General features: G+C 39.4%; 1 protein-coding gene across 1 annotated transcript in view; it reads right to left on the bottom strand.

Annotated features, from left to right (window-relative positions):
* Positions 1-19,090, bottom strand: part of LOC101443526 (zinc finger protein 596-like) — a 143,177-nt gene that overhangs the window by 1,435 nt on the left and 122,652 nt on the right. The gene's annotated exons all lie outside the window — the stretch shown is intronic.

Raw genomic sequence — 19,090 nt, 5'->3', positions numbered from 1 at the left:
CAGGATGTAACTCTTAGGCACCCTACAGCACTAGGCTAACTTGAAATTTCAAGAGCACAGGCTCATAAGCATAATCATCAATAACAAGGGGCCATCAATGGATCATCCTTCTTTACTAGACATTGCCCCTGTACCTGGGGAATTTAGAGGGTAGAGTGTGGCAGTTTGATATTATTTATGAATTTCAAATATATATATTGATTATGTTTGCAAACTACTCTTTTCCTCTGGGCATGATATCCCTTTTAGCTGACTAAGAAAGTCATAGAACAAGTCTCAATTACTTTAGGAAGATTCAAAATATACAAATCAATTTCTCTGATCACAATGGAATGAAGCTTCAAATTAATAAGTGGCAAAGAATCAGAATAGGCACAAATATATACAAGTTAAACAAAACACTCTTAAACACTCAGTGGGTCAAGGATAAAATTACCAGGAAAAGGAACTACCTCAAAGTGAAGGAAAATGAGAATGCAACTTATCAAAATTTATGGGCTGCAGCTAAAGTAGTGCTGAGAGGGAAAATTCCTACATTAGAAAAAGGAGAAAGGGCTAAAATCAAAGTCCTAACTGCACACATAGAGAAACAAAGAAAAGAACAACAAACTAATCCCAAGGCAAGCAAAAGGAAGTAAATAAAGATGAATGCAGAATTAAATGAAATTGAGAATTAAAAAAATAGAAATAATTAACAAAACTAAAAACTGTTTTTTTGAAGAGATTAATAAAATTTATAAACTCTTAGGTAGACTGGAAAAAAAGATAAAAGATGCAAATAAATAAAATTGGAAATGAGAGAGGGGATAAAACAAATGACTCCACAGAAATAAAAAATAACATAAGAGATACTTTGAAAAATTATATGCCAACAAGATGGACAATTTAGATGAAATGGACAAATTTTTAGAAATACACAAACAACCTACATTGACTAAATAAGATATAGAAGTCAACAGATCTGATTTAGTCATCAAAGAAGAAAAGTCCAAGACAAGATGTCTTCACAGGTGAATTCTACCAATCATTCCAGAAAGAACATCAATCCCTGCTCAAATTCTTCCAAAAAACTGAACAAGACAGAACATTACCTAACTCATTCTATGATGCCAGTATCCCTCCAGTATCAAAACCACAAAAAAGATGCTACATAAAAAGAAAAGTATAGACCAATCTCTCTAATGAACTTAGATGTAAAAATCCTCAATAAGTACTTGCTAAACGAATCCAACAAAACATTAAACAAATTATACACCATGATCAAGTTGGTTTTATCCCACTTATGCAAGGATGGTTCAACATAAAAAATTTTTGTAAACACCATAATAGAAAAAAGGAAAAATATCACATGATCATTTTTATTGATGCAGAAAAGGCATTTGACAAAATGTGGCATCCCTTCTTGGTAAAAACCACTTTGAAAGATAGGAATAGAAGGAAATTTCCTCAACACGGCTAATATCATGCTCAATGATGAAATGCTAATGGCTTTCCCTCTAAGATCTGGAATAAGACAAAGATGCCCACTGTTACCATTCTTATTTAACAATGTATTAGAAGTACTTGCTTGGGAAGCAGATGTGGCTCAATGGATAGAGTTTCTGCCTACCACATAGGAGGTCCAGGTTTTGATATTCAGGACCTCCTGGCCCATGTGGCAAGCTGGCTCATGTGGAGAGCTGCCATATGCAAGGAGTGTGCCCCACACAGAGGTGTCCCCTGTGCAAGCAGTGGCCCCCATGCAAGGAGTGCAGCCCCATGCAGGAGAGCAGATTGCCAAGGAGTGCCACCCACACAGAGAGCTGATGCAGCAAGATGACACAACAGAAAAAGACACAGAGAAGAGATAATATGAGATATAGTGAAGTAGGAAGCTGAGGTGGAGCAAGAGAATTATGGCCTCTCTCCCACTTCAGAAGGTCCCAGAATGGGTTCCTGGAGCCACCTAATGAGAATACAAGCAGACACAGAAGAATACACCACGAAGAACACACAGTGAATGGACACAGATAGCAGATACTTGGGGGGGGGGGGGAATAAGAAAGAAGAAAAGACAAATAAAAATAAAAAATTAAATTAAAAAAAGAAAGTTAAAAATACATATATAAAAAAGAAGTACTTGCTTGAGCACTTAGGCAAGAAAAGGAAATAGAAGGCATCAAAATTGGAAAGGAAGAGGTAAAACTTACACTATATGCAGTTGACATGATCCTATACTTAGAAAGTCCCTAAAAATCTACAACAAAGCTTCTAGAGCTGATAAACAAGTTAAGTGGCAGGATATAAGATCAGCATGTAAAAACCAGTAGCATTTTTGTACACTAATAATGAGCAATCTGAAGAAGAAATCAAGGAAAAAATTTATAACAATAAAATACTGAAGATAAACTTAACTAAAGATGTAAAGGACTTGTACACAGAAAACTATACAGCATTGATAAGGGAAATGAAAGAAGACCTAAATAAATGGAAGACTTTTCCATGTTTATGAAATGAAAGACTATTATTAACATATCTATCCTAACCAAATTATTTACAGATTGAATGCAATTCCAATAAAAGTTCCAACAATACATTTTACAGAACTGGAAAAGCCAATTAGCAAATTTATTTGGAAGGATAAGATACTACAAATAGCCAAAAACATCCCCAAAACAGAAAAACCTAAAATTGGATGACTTTAAAGCATAGTACAAACCAACAATGGTCAGAACTGAATGGTATTGGTATAAGGATAGACATACTGACCAATGGAACCAAACTGAGAGTTCAGACACAGACCCACATATATATGGCCAACTGATATTACAGAAGGCCACTAAGTGCACTCAACTGGGAGAGAGTAGTCTCTTTGACAAATGGTGCTGGGAGAACTGAGTATCCAATTCCAAAAGAATGAAAGAGGATCACCATCCCACACCTTACATAAAAACTGATGCAAGGTGGATCAAGTACCTACATATAAGATCCCAGACCATAAAGTTTCTAGAAGATAATGAAAGGAAACATCTACAAGCTCTTGTAGAAAGAAACAGTTCCATAAACTTCATATCCAAAGCACAAACAATGAAAGAAAAAATAAATAGGACTGATATAGCCTGTGCATAAATTCAAAGTTGTTTCCAATTGTACCTAGTCCCTAAAAGTCCAAATAAATAATATAGGCCCTACAGTCTTTCAATGTTAGGAAAGGATGTAAGACTGAATGTGTATTCAAGGTTGCATCCAGACAGAATGTGGTAGATATGCTAAATCCAAGTTGGCTTGGAATGTGGAGAATATGTGTTACATCAAACTTACCTGGAGGAAATAACCTATCTGATACTCAGATAAAACACTGAAGAAACTAACAAAATGTCTGTTTGCATACAAGCACCATTTGTCTCCCTAATCCTATTTCCTCTGTATAACAGGGTCCAAATAAGGCTATTTGGGGCTCGTTTTTTATTAGGACAAGAGTCCGCCAAGTTCGGCTGGTGGAAATAAACCAACTTCCTTCTCAGAGTTCTCGTGTCCTGGCCTTGGATACCACGCACACACAATTTCTCTACAACAGGACCTTCTCAAAATTAAGAACTTTTGTTCTTCAAGACTTTTCAAGAAATTAAAATGGCAGCTTACTCAATGGGAGAAAATCTTTGGGAAGCACTGATTCAATAAGGGTCTAATTTCTAACATATACTGAAATCCTACAACTCAATAACAAAAAGACAGACAAACCCTTGAAAAAAATGGGTAAGAAAGTTGAATAGACATTTTTCCAAAGAGGAAATATAAATGACTAAAAAGCATTAAAAAAAGATGCACATCACTAGCTATTAGGGAAATACACATCAAAACTACAAAGAGATGCCATCTTTTACTAACTAGACTGGTTGCTATTAAAAATACAGAAAACTACAAAAATAGGAAAACTCAACCACTGGTGGTAGGAATGTATAACGGTAAAGCCACAGTGGAATAAAGTTTGATGATTCCATAGGAAGCTATGTTTAGAGCTGCAATATGATCTGGCAATCCCACTAGTGGGAATATATCCAGAAGAATTGAAAGCAGAAATGTGAACAGATATATGCACACCAATGTTCATCACAGCATTATTCACAATTGCCAAGAGTGGAAGCAACCCAAGAGCCCATCAATGGATGAATGGATAAACAAAATGTGGTATATACATACAATGGAGCATTAATCAGCTGTAAGAAGGAATGAAGTATTGACACTGTGACAACATAAATGACCCTCAATGGCTTTCCATTGAGCCAGACACTAAAGGACTAATACTGCATGATCTCACTGATATTAACTAAGGATATTAAGCAGACTCACCGAATTAAGAGTCTAGAAGATGGTTTACCAGGAGATAAAAAGGAGCAAAGAGTGGTGAGCCAAAGCTCAATTAGGGCAGAATAATAAGGTGGACGGTAGCAGTGAATGGGGGTGATGTGGGTGCAGCAGTGAGGGTTGGGGTGAAGGTGATGGAGTGGGAGTGGGAGGAGGCAGAACAGGTTTGGGCCATCTGTGGACTTGTGGGGAGAGCTGAAGGAAGGAACAGGTGAATTCTGGGCAGGATGTGGACTATGGTGAGAATACAATGGAGGGAGTGCTCTTGTTATCAATGTCAGGGGAGTCACTGGTACAGGGGCTCATGGAATATAAATGTGTTCATATTGTCATAGGGTGTTATCTTGGTGGAGACTCACATAATAACCAATAAAATATTAAACTCTTACCCTGTAGAGTCCTGCTATGTTCTCAAATAGAGTGCCAAGAATCTCTAGATTACACAGTGTCTAATAAAAGCTAAAGAGACCAATATATGAAACCTAAGATATTAATGCTTGTACTTCTGAACCTTATTCTTATAAAACTGAAACTTAGCCTAATAATAATAATTATTGTCTAAGATTTATCTCCTGAAAACCTTGTTACTCATGTGGCCTCTCTAAGGCAAACTCAGCAAATAAGCTCACTACTTTCCACCCACTGTGAGATATAACTACCAAGAATGAGCCTCCCTGGCACTGAGGGATTAACACCAAACAACAATGAATGATGCATTTAGAAAACAACCTTGACCAAAAGGGAGAAACATTAAATTCGAAAGAGATTTTATGCCTAAGAAATGCCAAAGTGAGTAGGGAGAGCACTTCTGAGGTTACCCTTATGCATATCTCAGGCAGATCTGTCACCGTAAATGAAACCAAAACAGGGGTACTCTAGAGACGTCCAGACCCTATAGGCAAGGCACACAGCCACATGAAATCAGCACCCTGTTGATGCGCCTTACCTTAGGATTATGATAATTTATGTCTCCTGTGTAACACATTTAAACTCATTTGTAATTTCCTTACACATTATTCTTCTACCCATTTTATTTGAACATACAATTAGCACTATATCCATTCATCATATGTCCCAAAGACTTATATCTTTGGTATCTTCATATGCTGACTGAGCCCTGACTCTGAGCAGAGTTGTGGCCAACAGCTACTCTCCAGTTCATCATACTTGCCCAGGACAACTAACAAAAGGATGATGGATAACTCTCATCCAAAAAAAAAAGTACCTACAACTGTAAGCAAAAACAGTTCTTTCCATCTGCCCCATAATATCTAACCCCCTCTCAATGTGAAGCAGAATGTGCATCATCAGTCCCAAAATCTTCAATACTAAGGAATGAACAAAACATAAGGGGGTAATACAACCATGGACTAAAGTAGACCTATTACTATTGTTGTAATGGAAGATCTTGTAATACTGATATAAAGATAGTGGTTAAGAGAGGTCTGTGGGAAGGGGGGGGAAAGAATAGTTGGAGCAGAGTACTTTTAAGGCATTGGAATTGTTCTGCATATTGCAATGATGGATACAGGTCACTATACGTTTTCTCAAATCCTATAAAAATGTACATTGAAAAATGTAAAGCATAATGTAAACTATAGACCTTGGTTAGTAGCAATATTTGTTCATCAAGTGTAACAATGTTACCACAATGTTGTAAGGTGTTATTTATAGGGAGAAATATGAGAAGGGGTTAAAATATAGGAGAATGCCCTATACTTTTTCTAAAAAGATTTATTTTGTATTTATTTCTCTCCTTTCTCCTCCCCCAGTTGCCTGCTTTCTGTGCCCATTTGCTGGTGTTCTTTTTGTGTCCACTTCTGTTCTTGTCAGCCACATGGGAATCTGTGTCTTTTTGTTGCATCATCTTGCTGCATCAGCTCTCCGTGTGTGTGGCACCATTTCTGGGCAAGCAGGACTTCCTTTTGTGCTGGGTGGCTTTTCTTATGGGGTACACTCCTTGCGCGTGGGGCTTCCCTATGTGGGGGACACCCCTGCATGGCAGGGCACTCCTTGCACACATCAACACTGTGTGTGGGCCAGCTCCACACGGGTCAAGGAGGTCCTGAGTTTGAACCATAGATCTTCCATGTGATAGGCAGATGTTTTATCCATTGAGCCAAGTTCACTGCCCCTCATACTTTTAATGTAATTTTTAGGCAATCTAAAACTTCTCTATAAAAAAGTTTATTAGATGTGGGGGAAAAAAGAATGGAAATGGAATGGAGCCAAAGTTCTACACAAGAGGTCCTATTGATTCACCAGCAGTCCATGACAGAAAGACAAAGTCTAACTGGAGATATACAGGGCTACTAAATGTGGAGGTCTGATTCCAGTTCCTCAAACCCAGAAACCAAGTTTGGGAAACACCACCACTGAGAGGAAATCAGTTCCCCCTTTTGTGGTTTCAGAGTGACAGCTCTGTCCCTTCTCTTTTTTTTTTTATTTTTTATTTTTTATAAAATTATTTATTTATTTTTTTAAATTACATTATGAAAAATATGAGGTCCCATTCAACCCCACCGCCCCCGCCCCCCACTTCCCCACAGCAACACTCTCTCCCATCATCATGACACATCCATTGCACCTGGTAAGTTCATCTCTGAGCATCACTGCACCCCATAGTCAATGGTCCACATCATAGCCCAGACTCTCTCACGTTCCATCCAGTGGGCCCTGGGGGGATCTATAATGTCCCGTAATTGTCCGTGAAGCACTATCCAGGACAACTCCACGTCCCGAAAACGCCTCCACATCTCATCTCTTCCTCCCGTTCCCCACACCCAGCAGCCACCATGGCTACCATTCCCACACCCATTCCACATTTTCTCTGTGGACATTGGATTGGTTGTGTCCATTGCACATCTATGTCAAGTGAGGGCTTAGATTCCACATGGGTACTGGATGCACTCCTCCCGCTTCCAGTTGTAGACACTCTAGGCTCCATGTTGTGGTGGTTGACCTTCTTCAACTCCATGTTAGCTGAGTGGAGTAAGTCCAATAAATCAAAGTGTAGGAGCTGAAGTCTGTTGAGGCTCTGGGCCTGGGTGTCATATTATCAGTTCTGTCCCTTCTGTTACCCAGAGAAGTAATGTACTCCTCTGAATCAAAGACCACACATATGAGGAGGTGGGTAGCAGAGAAAGGGGCCTAGGTTCAGACACCTTTCTTGGAGAGAAAATGGGCTTCTTCTGACCATCAGTGGCCCCCTACACCTTGGAGATAGCACAGAAGTGAAGCATGGGTGGGGTGGAATTCTGAAGCAGCAGCCACATCAGGCCTTAAATTTGTCTTGAAGCTGTGTTTACAGGACAGGCACAGTGCTCTCACATAGATTTATGTTTTTGAGTGCACTGGGCATGATGGGCATAGAGCTCCTCTAAGTCACTCCTTCAATTGTGACTATTTTAGACAAATACGATTTTCATGTGGTGAGATTTCCAGCTGAAGGGTAGTGTGTTTTACCTCAGAGAATAGTGGAACAGCCAGGAGGGATCAGGTGTGGGCTGTTTGGTATTACTTGGTGCCACAGGGCTAGAACAGAAGCTACCACAGTGCAGCAAGGTGTTTCATAGCGTTAGTGGGTGACTAAGAAGTAGGATGCCTGTGTTTAAGGAATAGAATGAGGAGGAGAGGCCGCCTCCAGGTATAGATTGGGATGTTCCTCTTTGTATGAAAGAGGGAAAGGATGGCAAAGCACTTCTATCATCAGTATGAAAACTACTCACAAGTCTATGAAAGCAAATGCAGTGTTATTCAGATGGGATGAAGACAAGGAGAACTCATCACTTTTGCTTTTTCATAAAAATGCAAACCTCTGAGTAGCCTCACCTGTCATTTAGTTATTCAGTAAAGAAACCTAAGAGCAAGGTATGGCACAAATCTCTCTTTTTCACATGGGAACTACCCATGAAGCTACTTGATTACTGAAGGCTGCTCCCTCTATGTGGAAAGTTCTTTCCTATTCTCTGTCTATTCCTGAATTACCCTGCAACAATTTCTAGTTTAATTCTTCATGATCATCACTCCAATAATTTTTAAATAATGCTTCCCCAGATAGGCTTTGTCTACATTGTCCCCAATCAAATATAAATTTCGGTTTTATTTTAATACCCTGTATTGTGTTCTTAAAATTATTTAAGAATACAATATATAATTTAATAGTAATTTGTTTTAGATTTTAAATACATTAATGGTGAAAAAATGCCATTTTTCCCCCAAACCCCAACCACAACCTCACACAATGCCTGGCACATCATCTATTCTCAATAGCCTAAAAATAAATAAATATTCAAGTTTTGTTAATTCTGCTTCCTTATCTTTCTTGTCCCATTTCCTCCCCACAATTTAACTACAAACACTTTATGTCCGGACAACAATCAAATATTTCTTAAACTTCAACAATGTCCTTCTTAATTACTTCACTCTATTCTGCTAGGAAGGCTCGAATGCAAACATAAATATAATCTCTCTCTCCCAATTTTAAATTCTTTAATGGGTTTCCACTTTTTCAAGAGATTTTTTTTAGGAGGTACTGGGGATTGAATCAAGGATCTTGTACATGGGAAGCAGGGACTCAACCACGGAGTTATATCTGCTCCCCAAAGAGAGATGGCTTTTTCCTTTTGATGGCTTGTTTTGTTTTTAGGAGGCAGTAGGAATTGAACCCAAGACTTCATACATGGAAGCAGGCACTCAAACATTTGAGCTACATCTGATGCCCTCCACCAGATTTTGCTTAAGGAGCTCGGACCTGCCATGTCCTTCAGACCCTGAAATTTACTAACCTGTCATTCTCTCCAGTCTAGGTCATTCAACTGCTGTCCTGCCTGTGCTCAGTTCCTGGAGCATAGCATGCTGTTTTTTTTTTTTTTTTTTTTAATCTCTGGAATGTTACACTTGTTTCTTTATTAGGAAAAACAAAGTTTTAAAGCTATCCCTATCTCCACCAGTATTTTAAGACTGCCCAGTTATATTTTTAAAATATTAGCCACAATATCAGTACTTTCAAAAGAGCGTCTCCATCTCCACCAATGGAGTTATTTAGATTATGTACACAAATAATCCTTGCAATTATTTCCCTAAATGTCCTCTTCTTAACAAGCATTTACTTCCCCTGAAAGTCTCTTTCACTTAACAGTATAACTCCATGCCTTATGCATGGCACAGAGTTGACCAGCAATATATATTCATTTCTTAAAAACAAATAAAAAAAAGATCACTTGTTTAAAAAATGTTTCAGTGTAGCTAGCCGAAAAGACATGTACTTGATTACTTTAAATGCTTGCTACTACAATAACAGACTGTACTTCTTTTCCCAGAAAGATGTATTTTATAAAGAAAAAGGAAAAATATTTTTATATGAAAAATTCTCGGTTTTTAAAAGTTTTTATCTCTCCCCACTCCCTTGTTGTTTGCACTTGCTGTATCTGTTTGTCTTCTTTTTTTAGGAGGCAACAGGAACCAAACTCGGGACCTCTGATGTGGGAAGGAGGTGCCTAATCACTTAAGCCACCTCTGTTCCCTGCTTTCTTGTGCCTCGAATTATGGTTTATCCTCGTGTCCCTTGTTGCATCATTTTGTCACATCAGCTCACCACACCTGCCCATCTCACCAGCTTGCTGACCTGTTTATCCTCTTTAGGAGGCAGTGGGAACCTCTGCTCCATGCTTTGTTATGTCTCTCATTGTGTTAATCTTTTGTGTCCTCTTGTGGCATCATCTGGTTGTATCAGCTAGCTGTGCCTGCAGGTCATGCCAGCTCGCTGTCTTCTTTAGGAGGCACCAGGAACCAAACCACTGACTCCCCACGTGGTATGTGGGAGCAAAATCACTTGAGCCACATCTGCTTCCCTCTGTTTTTTTAGAAGGTACCAGGGATTGAACTCAGGACGTTATAGATGCAAGGCAGGTGTTCAAACACTGAGCTACATGCTCCGTCAAAAATCTCTGTTCTTTAAATGAAAATGTTGCTTGATTATGCTTCAGATATAATTTGTTCTGAGAGCTTCCTAAAATTTCAAGCTTTCTTTTTTTTAAAGATTTTATTTCTCTCTCCCTCCCCCCCCATTTGTCTGTTCTCTGTGTCCATTTGCTGCATGTTCTGTGTCCGCTTCTGTTGTTGTCAGCGGCATGAGAATCTGTCTCTTTTTATTGTGTCATCTTGTTGTGTCAGCTCTCCGTGCATGTGGCGCCATTCCTGGGCAGGTTGCACTTTCTTTTGTGCTAGGTGGCTCTCCTTATGGGGCGCACTCCTTGTGTGTGGGGCTCCCCTATGTGGAAGGCAGTCCTACATGGCAGGGCACTCCTTGTGCACATCAGCACTGCACGTGGGCCAGCTGCACATGGGTCAAGGAGGCCCGGGGTTTGAACCATGGACCTCCCATGTGGTAGACAGACACCCTATCCACTGGGCCAAGTCCGCTTCCCCCAAGCTCTCTATATTATTTTTAAAAACAGGTAAAAACACATCCTAGTCACAGTAAAACCAATAATGAAAGAATATAATTCCTTCCAGGAACCCATATCACTTGAACATCATTAGAACATCAACTAATTCTGATTTCAATTCACTGATACTAGATGGTTTTTCCCCTGTATGGGAGAAAAGTTTACACATTACAGAACTCTGAAAGTATTTACTAAATAAGTCATGCCTTGATTTGATTTTTCTTAATTAGCATCCATCTTAAACAGGGTGTATTTTTTTTATTATATATTGTAAGCAGGGTGTCATCTGCATAGAAAGATAATCTCTCATCAAATGGTATTTTTTACTTTTTTTTTTACAGAAGTTTTGGGTTTACAGAAAAACCATGCACAAAATAGAGTTCCCATATGCCACCCTATTAGTGTGGTATTTGTTGCAATTCATGAAAGAACATTTTTATAATTGTGCTATTAACTATAATCTACTGCTTGTAATAGTATTCACAGTTTATGTTGTACAGTTCTATTTTTAAAATTTTATTCTAGTAACATATATACAATGGAAAACTCATTTTGACTAAAGTCACATGTACTCCAGTGCAGTTAAGTGCATTCATAATATTGTGCCACCATTATCAACATCCATTACCAAAAATTTACAATTAACCCTAATAGAAAGACTGTACAATTTAAGCATTAACTCTCCATTCCCTACCCCATCCCAGCCCCTAGTAACCTATATTCTAGATACTGATTCTATGACTTTGCTCTATACTAACTATATCATATCAGCAATATCAATATTTGTCATTTTCTGACTTTCATTGGACATGATGTCTTCAAGTTTCATTCATGTTATCACATGTATCAGAGCTTCATTCCATTTTATGAATGTATAATATTCCATTGTGTGTATATACCACATTTTATTTATCCATTCAGCAGTTAATGGAGACGGGTTGCTTTTACCTTTTGGCAATTGTGAATAATGATGTGCAATATCTGTTCAAAGCTGTGCTTTCAAATCTTTTTGATATATGCGTAGAAGTATGATTGCTGGGTCATATGGTAATTTTATAACTTACTTTGTGAGGAACTGCCAAACTGTCCTCCACAGCATCTGTACCATTTTGCATTCCAACCAACAATAAATGAGTGTTCCTATTTTCCACATCTCTACATCACTTTCAATATTCCATTTTTTTTAATAGCAGCCATTCTAATTGGTGATAATACTATTTCACTGTGGTTTTTATTTCCATTTCCTTAACAGCTAATGATGATTAGCACCTTTTCATGTGCTCCTTGTCCATTTGTATATTCTCTTTGAAGAAATGTCTAGTCAAGTCTTTTGCCCATTTTTTTGTTTTTTTGTTTTTTATTTATTTATTTATTTATTTATTTATTTTTAAATTATATTATGAAAAATATGAGGTCCCATTCAACCCCACCGCCCCCGCCCCCCACTCCCCCCACAGCAACACTCTCTCCCATCATCATGACACATCCATTGCACCTGGTAAGTTCATCTCTGAGCATCACTGCACCCCATAGTCAATGGTCCACATCATAGCCCAGACTCTCTCACATTTCATCCAGTGGGCCCTGGGGGGATCTATAATGTCCCGTAATTGTCCGTGAAGCACTATCCAGGACAACTCCACGTCCCGAAAACGCCTCCACATCTCATCTCTTCCTCCCGTTCCCCACACCCAGCAGCCACCATGGCTACCATTCCCACACCCATTCCACATTTTCTCTGTGGACATTGGATTGGTTGTGTCCATTGCACATCTATGTCAAGTGAGGGCTTAGATTCCACATGGGTACTGGATGCACTCCTCCCGCTTCCAGTTGTAGACACTCTAGGCTCCATGTTGTGGTGGTTGACCTTCTTCAACTCCATGTTAGCTGAGTGGAGTAAGTCCAATAAATCAAAGTGTAGGAGCTGAAGTCTGTTGAGGCTCTGGGCCTGGGTGTCATATTATCAGTCCAGAGATTCAAATCCCTTACATATATCTTAAACCCAGCACCAACTACAATTCCAATAAAGTAGCATGCAAGTCTTGTGAAAAGAGATCCCCTCTGAGTCCAATTCCATAACGCAGAAACACCAGCTCCAAAGAAGGGCTGTCATGGCAGTGAACCCCTTCTGCCATGACCATAGAACCCGTGGGTCTCTTTATCCCTCAAAAGAACCAATACCTGGGGTTGTATCTACCTTATCTGTCTCTTAGACTCTGTTCAGTTGTACATAGGGGTATTCCTTCTGACAACCTCCAGACTCTTTTTTAGAGACTCACAGCCTTATAATCTCATTTCTCCTTTCCATTTCCCCCTTACATTAGGTCAAACAGCTTCCTGAAGTCATGTTATTATATGTAGACAGGTATATTCTGCTGTTCCGCATTGAATCTTTAATTCAAGGTCATTTTCTAGTTGCTTCTTCAGCTGGTATGTGGTAGTGATCCCTCGGTGCCAGGGAGGCTCATCCCCGGGTGTCGTGTCCCACGCTGGGGGGAATGCATCGCATCTACATGCTGAGTTTGGCTGTGAGAGTGGCCACATTTGAGTAACATGAAGGCTGTCAGGAGGAAACCCCCAGGCACAATGCTACTCTAGGCCTTGTTCTTATTGCAGGTGTATAGACTCAAAAGTGTAACCATTAGTATCACGAGCCCACTGTTGGGCCCTCCTTCCTTCCTGGTTCTTGCCGTTGCACCTGGAGGATTGCCGCTGCTCTCCCAGGGCCCACAACAGTGACCCCCCGTTTTGCCCATTTTCTTAAACGAGCTTTTTTCATTCTTGAGTTGAAAGACATCCTTACATATTTGGGATATTAAACCCTTAATGTGTATTTGTCTCCAAATATTTCTTCTCATTGAATAGGCTGTCTTTTCACTTTTGTGATAAAGCCCTTCCATGCACAGAAGTTTTTAATTTCGATGAAGTCACATTTAGCTTGATATTCTTTTCTTGCTTGTACTTTGGGTATAGTTTAAGAAATAATTACTTAAGAGAAGATATTAATACTAAAGATGCTTCTTATGTTTTCTTTTAGGAGTTTTGCATTTCTTTTATTTTGTTTTTTCATCCACTGTGACTTAATTTTTGTATATTGTATGTGCTAGGATTCCCCATTCATTTCTTTACATATGGATATCCCAGTACCATTTGATGAAGAGACTATTTTTTCACAACTGAGGGGACTTGGCAACCTTGTCAAAGATAGTTTGCAATAGACTTGCTAAAATTTGAAAGCAACCCACATGTCCATCAACAGGTGAATGGATAAGTAAATTGTGGCATACACATAAAATGGAAAATTACTCAGCCCTAAGAAGGAATGTACTATTAATACATGGGACAACAAGGATGAATCTTGAAGACATTATGCTGAGTGAAGCCAATCACTGAAAGATAACTTATTACATGACTTCACTGATATGACTTAAGCAAATTGAGTAGACTCACAGAGCTCGAGGAGTCTGGAAGGTAGGTTATCAGGAGACAGAATGCGAGTAGAATGTGGTGAGCTGATGCTCAATACTGGCAAAATCTAAGATAAGGTGGAAGGGGGTGGTTGGGCAGTGGATGGGGCTGATGTTGGTGCAGGGATTTGAGGGGGGTTGACAGTGCTGGAATGTGAGGGGATTAGGGTGAGGGGGAGCAGGGTGGTGGGGTTGGGTTGGGCTATGCATGAAACTGGGGGAGAGGTGGAGGAAGGAAAAGGTGAACTTGGGATTTGTAGGTCTGTGGTTAAAATTGCAGTGGTGGGAATGTTCCATTAGCAAATATGATGGGATGGTTACTGGTGCAAGGTATTGGGGGTTGGGGAATGTGGGGTCAGTTGCACCTGGGACATGCTTCTATGTAATATGAAAATGTTCATCTAGTCACAGTGTGTCATATCAGTGGGTCTCGCAATAAACAAGAAAATATTAAACTCCTCCTGGGGAGTCCAGCTATGTTATAAATTAGAGAGGAAAGAATCTCTTGAAACTAAATTACAGGCAGTGCCTAATAAAAGAAAGCAGACCAATATTTCAAACCCGCAATATTAATGCATGTAATTATGAATCTTATTCTTCAAAAATTCAAACTTAGTGGTTACCATAGTGGTCCCATAGGGAAGGGGAGGAAATAATAAAATATATAGGCATAGGGCATTTTTAAGGCATTGGAATTGTTCTGAATGGTCTTAAAATGATGGATAGACCATTATAAATTTTATGAAAACCTATAAAACTATATGGTGCATAATATAATCCATATTGTAAGTCACTGACTATGGTTAGTAGCAATGCTTCAATATCTGTTAATCAATTGCAACAAAGGTACCATACGCATGTAGGATGTTATCAGTAGGGGAAAATGTGAGGAGGGAGTAGGATATAGGGGAATCCCCTGTATATCCTATGTGACTTTTCTGTCAACTAAAGCTTCTTTGAAAATAAAGAAAAAAAATGAGACACTGGGGAAACTGTCACTGTACAAGAAAAGATAACATATGGTGATTAAAGACACTATAAAATTTCATTCATCAGTTTTTAATTTTTATTCATTTATTTTTTGGCTTTGTTTTTTGTGGAGGTTTTGGATTGCAGAAAGGTTGAAGCAGGGGAAGATCACAGGTGTGGGGTGCTGGGGATTGGGTATGTAGGGAGGAGTTCACCTGTGGCATGCGCTTATGGAATATGAATATGTTCAAGTAGTTATGGGATGTTGTCTTGGTGGGTGATGATCCACACAATAATGGAAAGAATATTGAATCTCTACTCTGGGAAGTCCTGCTACATGCTTTAATAAAGTGGCAAGAACACCAAGAGTACGTGGGTAGAGCCTAGAGAAGGAGGGTAGACCAATATGCCATGCTCTTGACAATGATGGTTTTACTTAGGAAACTTGTTCTTGTGAAACTGAACAGGATAGTATTATACATTGCCTAAGAGTTACTCTTGAAAGTTTCCTTGTTCAAGTGTGGACCCTCACTAAGCCAATCTCAGAAAACAAGCCTTCCCCACCCCTGGTGTGAGACATGACTCCTGGGGGTGAGCTTCCCTGGCACCAAGGGATTATTACCAAGCATCCCAATTTATCAGAGTTAGATTCATTTATAATTTCCCTATACATAGCTCTTCTGGCCCTTTTATTTGAACCTACAATTAGCAGTATACTTGTTAAATATATGTACTAGAGACTTAAATTTTCAGTCTGCTCATATGCCTGTTGAACCCTGAATCTCACCAGTGTTGCAACACCTACTCTCCAGTTCATCAGACTCACCCAGAACAACAAAATGTCAATGATGGACAATGCCCATCCCCCCAAAAACAGAATATCTACAACTGCAAGCATGATAGTCCATCCATCTGCCCCAAGGGATCTAAGGCCCTCTGAATCAGAACACAGTGGGTCTCACAATTCTAAAATCCTCAAGACTAATGAATGAACAAACATAAGGGGGGGAATGCAACTGTAGACTAAAGTAGACTATTATTTTAGCAATGGAAGATTTTGTAACACTGATATAAAGGCAGTGGCCACAAGAGGTTATGAGGTGTGGCGGTTCAGGCTGCCTCTCTGAGGCCCTAACAGCTCAGCTGAGATAGCGAATCCTGGCTGTCAGAAAAGCCTAGAGCATACTGGTGCAATCATGGGAAGCCTTATAAGTCACACAGTGTCCAGGAAAATTTGTTGGGTACAGAAGGGGATGAAAGCAAATGTAATGTTTGGAACATAGCCTGCTGCAAACACACAATGAGACATCTAATCATGAGCTGTACCAGGTTAGAGATGCTTATGATTAACTAGGAAAACAAATCCCTACATCATGGTCGCTTGTTACTTCTATATGATAACTAGGAATCTAAGAAGCATATATACTGGATAAGAACTAAAAGAAGAGGCTTCTTCTTCAAGCTTATAACTATCGTGTACGCATGTGCTTTCTTCATGCATCTGAGTCTTGCTGGACAAGACTCCTCCCACTTCTGAACCCCAACAATGAGGGGAGAGAGAGGGAAGAATAGGTACAACACAGGCATTTTTGGGACACTGGAATTGCTGTGGATGACTTTGTAATAGTGCATAAAGGCCAGTATACATTTTGTCAAAACCTATAAAAATGTGTGGTGCAAAGTGTAAACTATAATGTAAACTATTGACTATGGTTAGTAGCAATGCTTCAATATGTGTTTTTCAATTGTAACAAATGTACCACACTAATGAAAGATGTTAATGGGGAAAAGTGGGAGGAGAGATGTGGGGTGTATGGGAATTTCCCTGTTTCCAAAGTACCATTTGCGGAATCTAAAGCTTCTTTAAAAATAAAATTTTAAAAATTTGCAATAAATGAGGTCTATTTCTTAACTTTCAATTGGATTAATTCATCTATATATATGCTGTTTTTACTATTGCAACATTGTACTGAGATTGCTTTTTAAAGAAGATTTGTTTATTTCTCCTTCCTCCCTCCATTGTCTGCTCTCTCTGTCCATTTGCTGTGTGTTTTGCATCAGCTTATATTCTCATTAGGCAGCTCTGGGGACTGATCCTGGGACCTTCCAGAGTGGGAGAGAGGTGATCATTCTCTGGCGCCATATCAGCTTCCTGGTTTTGCTAAGTCTCCTATTGTCTCTCCTCTGTCTCTTTTTGTTGCATCATCTTCCTGCATCAGTTCTCTGTGTTGGCCAGCACTACTGCATGAGGCAGCAGTCTTGCATGGGGCGGCACTCCATGTGGGCCAGCATTCCTTGTGGGCCAGTTCACCATGTGGGCCAGCTTGCCTTCACCAGGAGGCCTGGGTATCAAACACTGGACCCCCTATATGGCAGAAGGGAGCCCAATTGCTTGAGCCACATTCACTTCACTGTACTAAGTTTTAATGTCAGGAAGTGTGAGTCCTATAACTTCATTCTTTTTCAAGATGGTTTTTGCTATTCAGGAATTCTTACCCAAATAAATTTAATGATTGGCTTTTCCATTTCTGCAAAGAATGTTGTTGAAATTTTGATGATGCAATTATGTTGATGCTGTAAATCATTCTGGGTAGAGTTGACATCTTAACAATATTAGCCTTACAATCCATGAGTATGGAATATCCTTCCATTTATTTTGATCTTCTTTGATTTTTTTATCAATGTATTTGATTGCTAGGCATAAATGCAAGAGCAATGAAAACGGCCCATTCAAAAGCTGAACAACACTATAGCAGCATTACCCATAATATCTGAAAATTGGAAATAACTCAATTATCCATCAACAGATGAATGGACTAAAAACTGTGGTATAAAAAGCATTCAAAGCAGGGACTTGAAAAGATATATGCACAGTAATGTTCACAGTAGCATTATTCACAATTCCCAAAAGATGGAACACTGAATGTAGTACACACAAAATGTGGTGTATAACTCTAACTATCTATATACACACACACAACTGAATATTATTCATCATTAAACACATTTTAAAAATGGGCAAAAGACAGACTTTTCTCCAAAGAGAAAATACAAATGATCAAAAGGCACATGAGGGAAACAGACTTGGCCCAGTGGTTAGGGCATCCGTCTACCACATGGGAGGTCCGTGTTTCAAACCCCGGGCCTCCTTGACCCATGTGGAGCTGGCCCATGCACAGTGCTGATGTGTGCAAGGAGTGCCCTGCCACGCAGGGGTGTCTCCCGTGTAGGGGAGCCCCACTCGCAAAGAGTGCACCCCGTAAGGAGAGCTGCCCAGTGCGAAAGAAAGTGCAGCCTGCCTAAGAATGGCGCCACCCACACGGAGAGCTGACACAACAGGATGACTCAACAAAAAAGAGACACAGATTCCCATGCCGCTGACAACAACAGAAGCGGACAAAGAAACAAGATGCAGCAAATAGACACAGAGAACAGACAACTGGGGTGGGTGGGGCAGGGGAGAGAAATAAATAAATAAATAAATCTTTAAAAAAAAAAGGCACATGAAAAATATCCACCATAACTAGCTATTTGAAATGCCAATTTAAATGACAATGAGATATCATCTCACACTGCATAGAATTACCATTACTAAAAAACAAAAAACAAAAACAGTAAGTGCTGGAAAAGATGTGGAGAAATAGGAACATTCCTTCACTGTTTGTGGGAATATAAAATGGTACAGTCTATGTAAAAGATAGTTTGGCAGTTATTCAGGAGGCTAAATATAGAACTGCTATATAATTCAGCAATTCCTCTACTAGGAATATATCCAGAAGAACTGAAAACTGTGATACAAATAAACATCTGCACACCAACATACATAGTGGTGTTATTCACAATTGCCAAAAGATGGAA

The sequence above is a fragment of the Dasypus novemcinctus genome, chromosome 14 (genome assembly GCF_030445035.2).
Source record: "Dasypus novemcinctus isolate mDasNov1 chromosome 14, mDasNov1.1.hap2, whole genome shotgun sequence".
In the NCBI taxonomy this organism is placed as follows: domain Eukaryota; kingdom Metazoa; phylum Chordata; class Mammalia; order Cingulata; family Dasypodidae; genus Dasypus; species Dasypus novemcinctus.
This window is presented reverse-complemented; position numbering and strand designations above follow the sequence as displayed.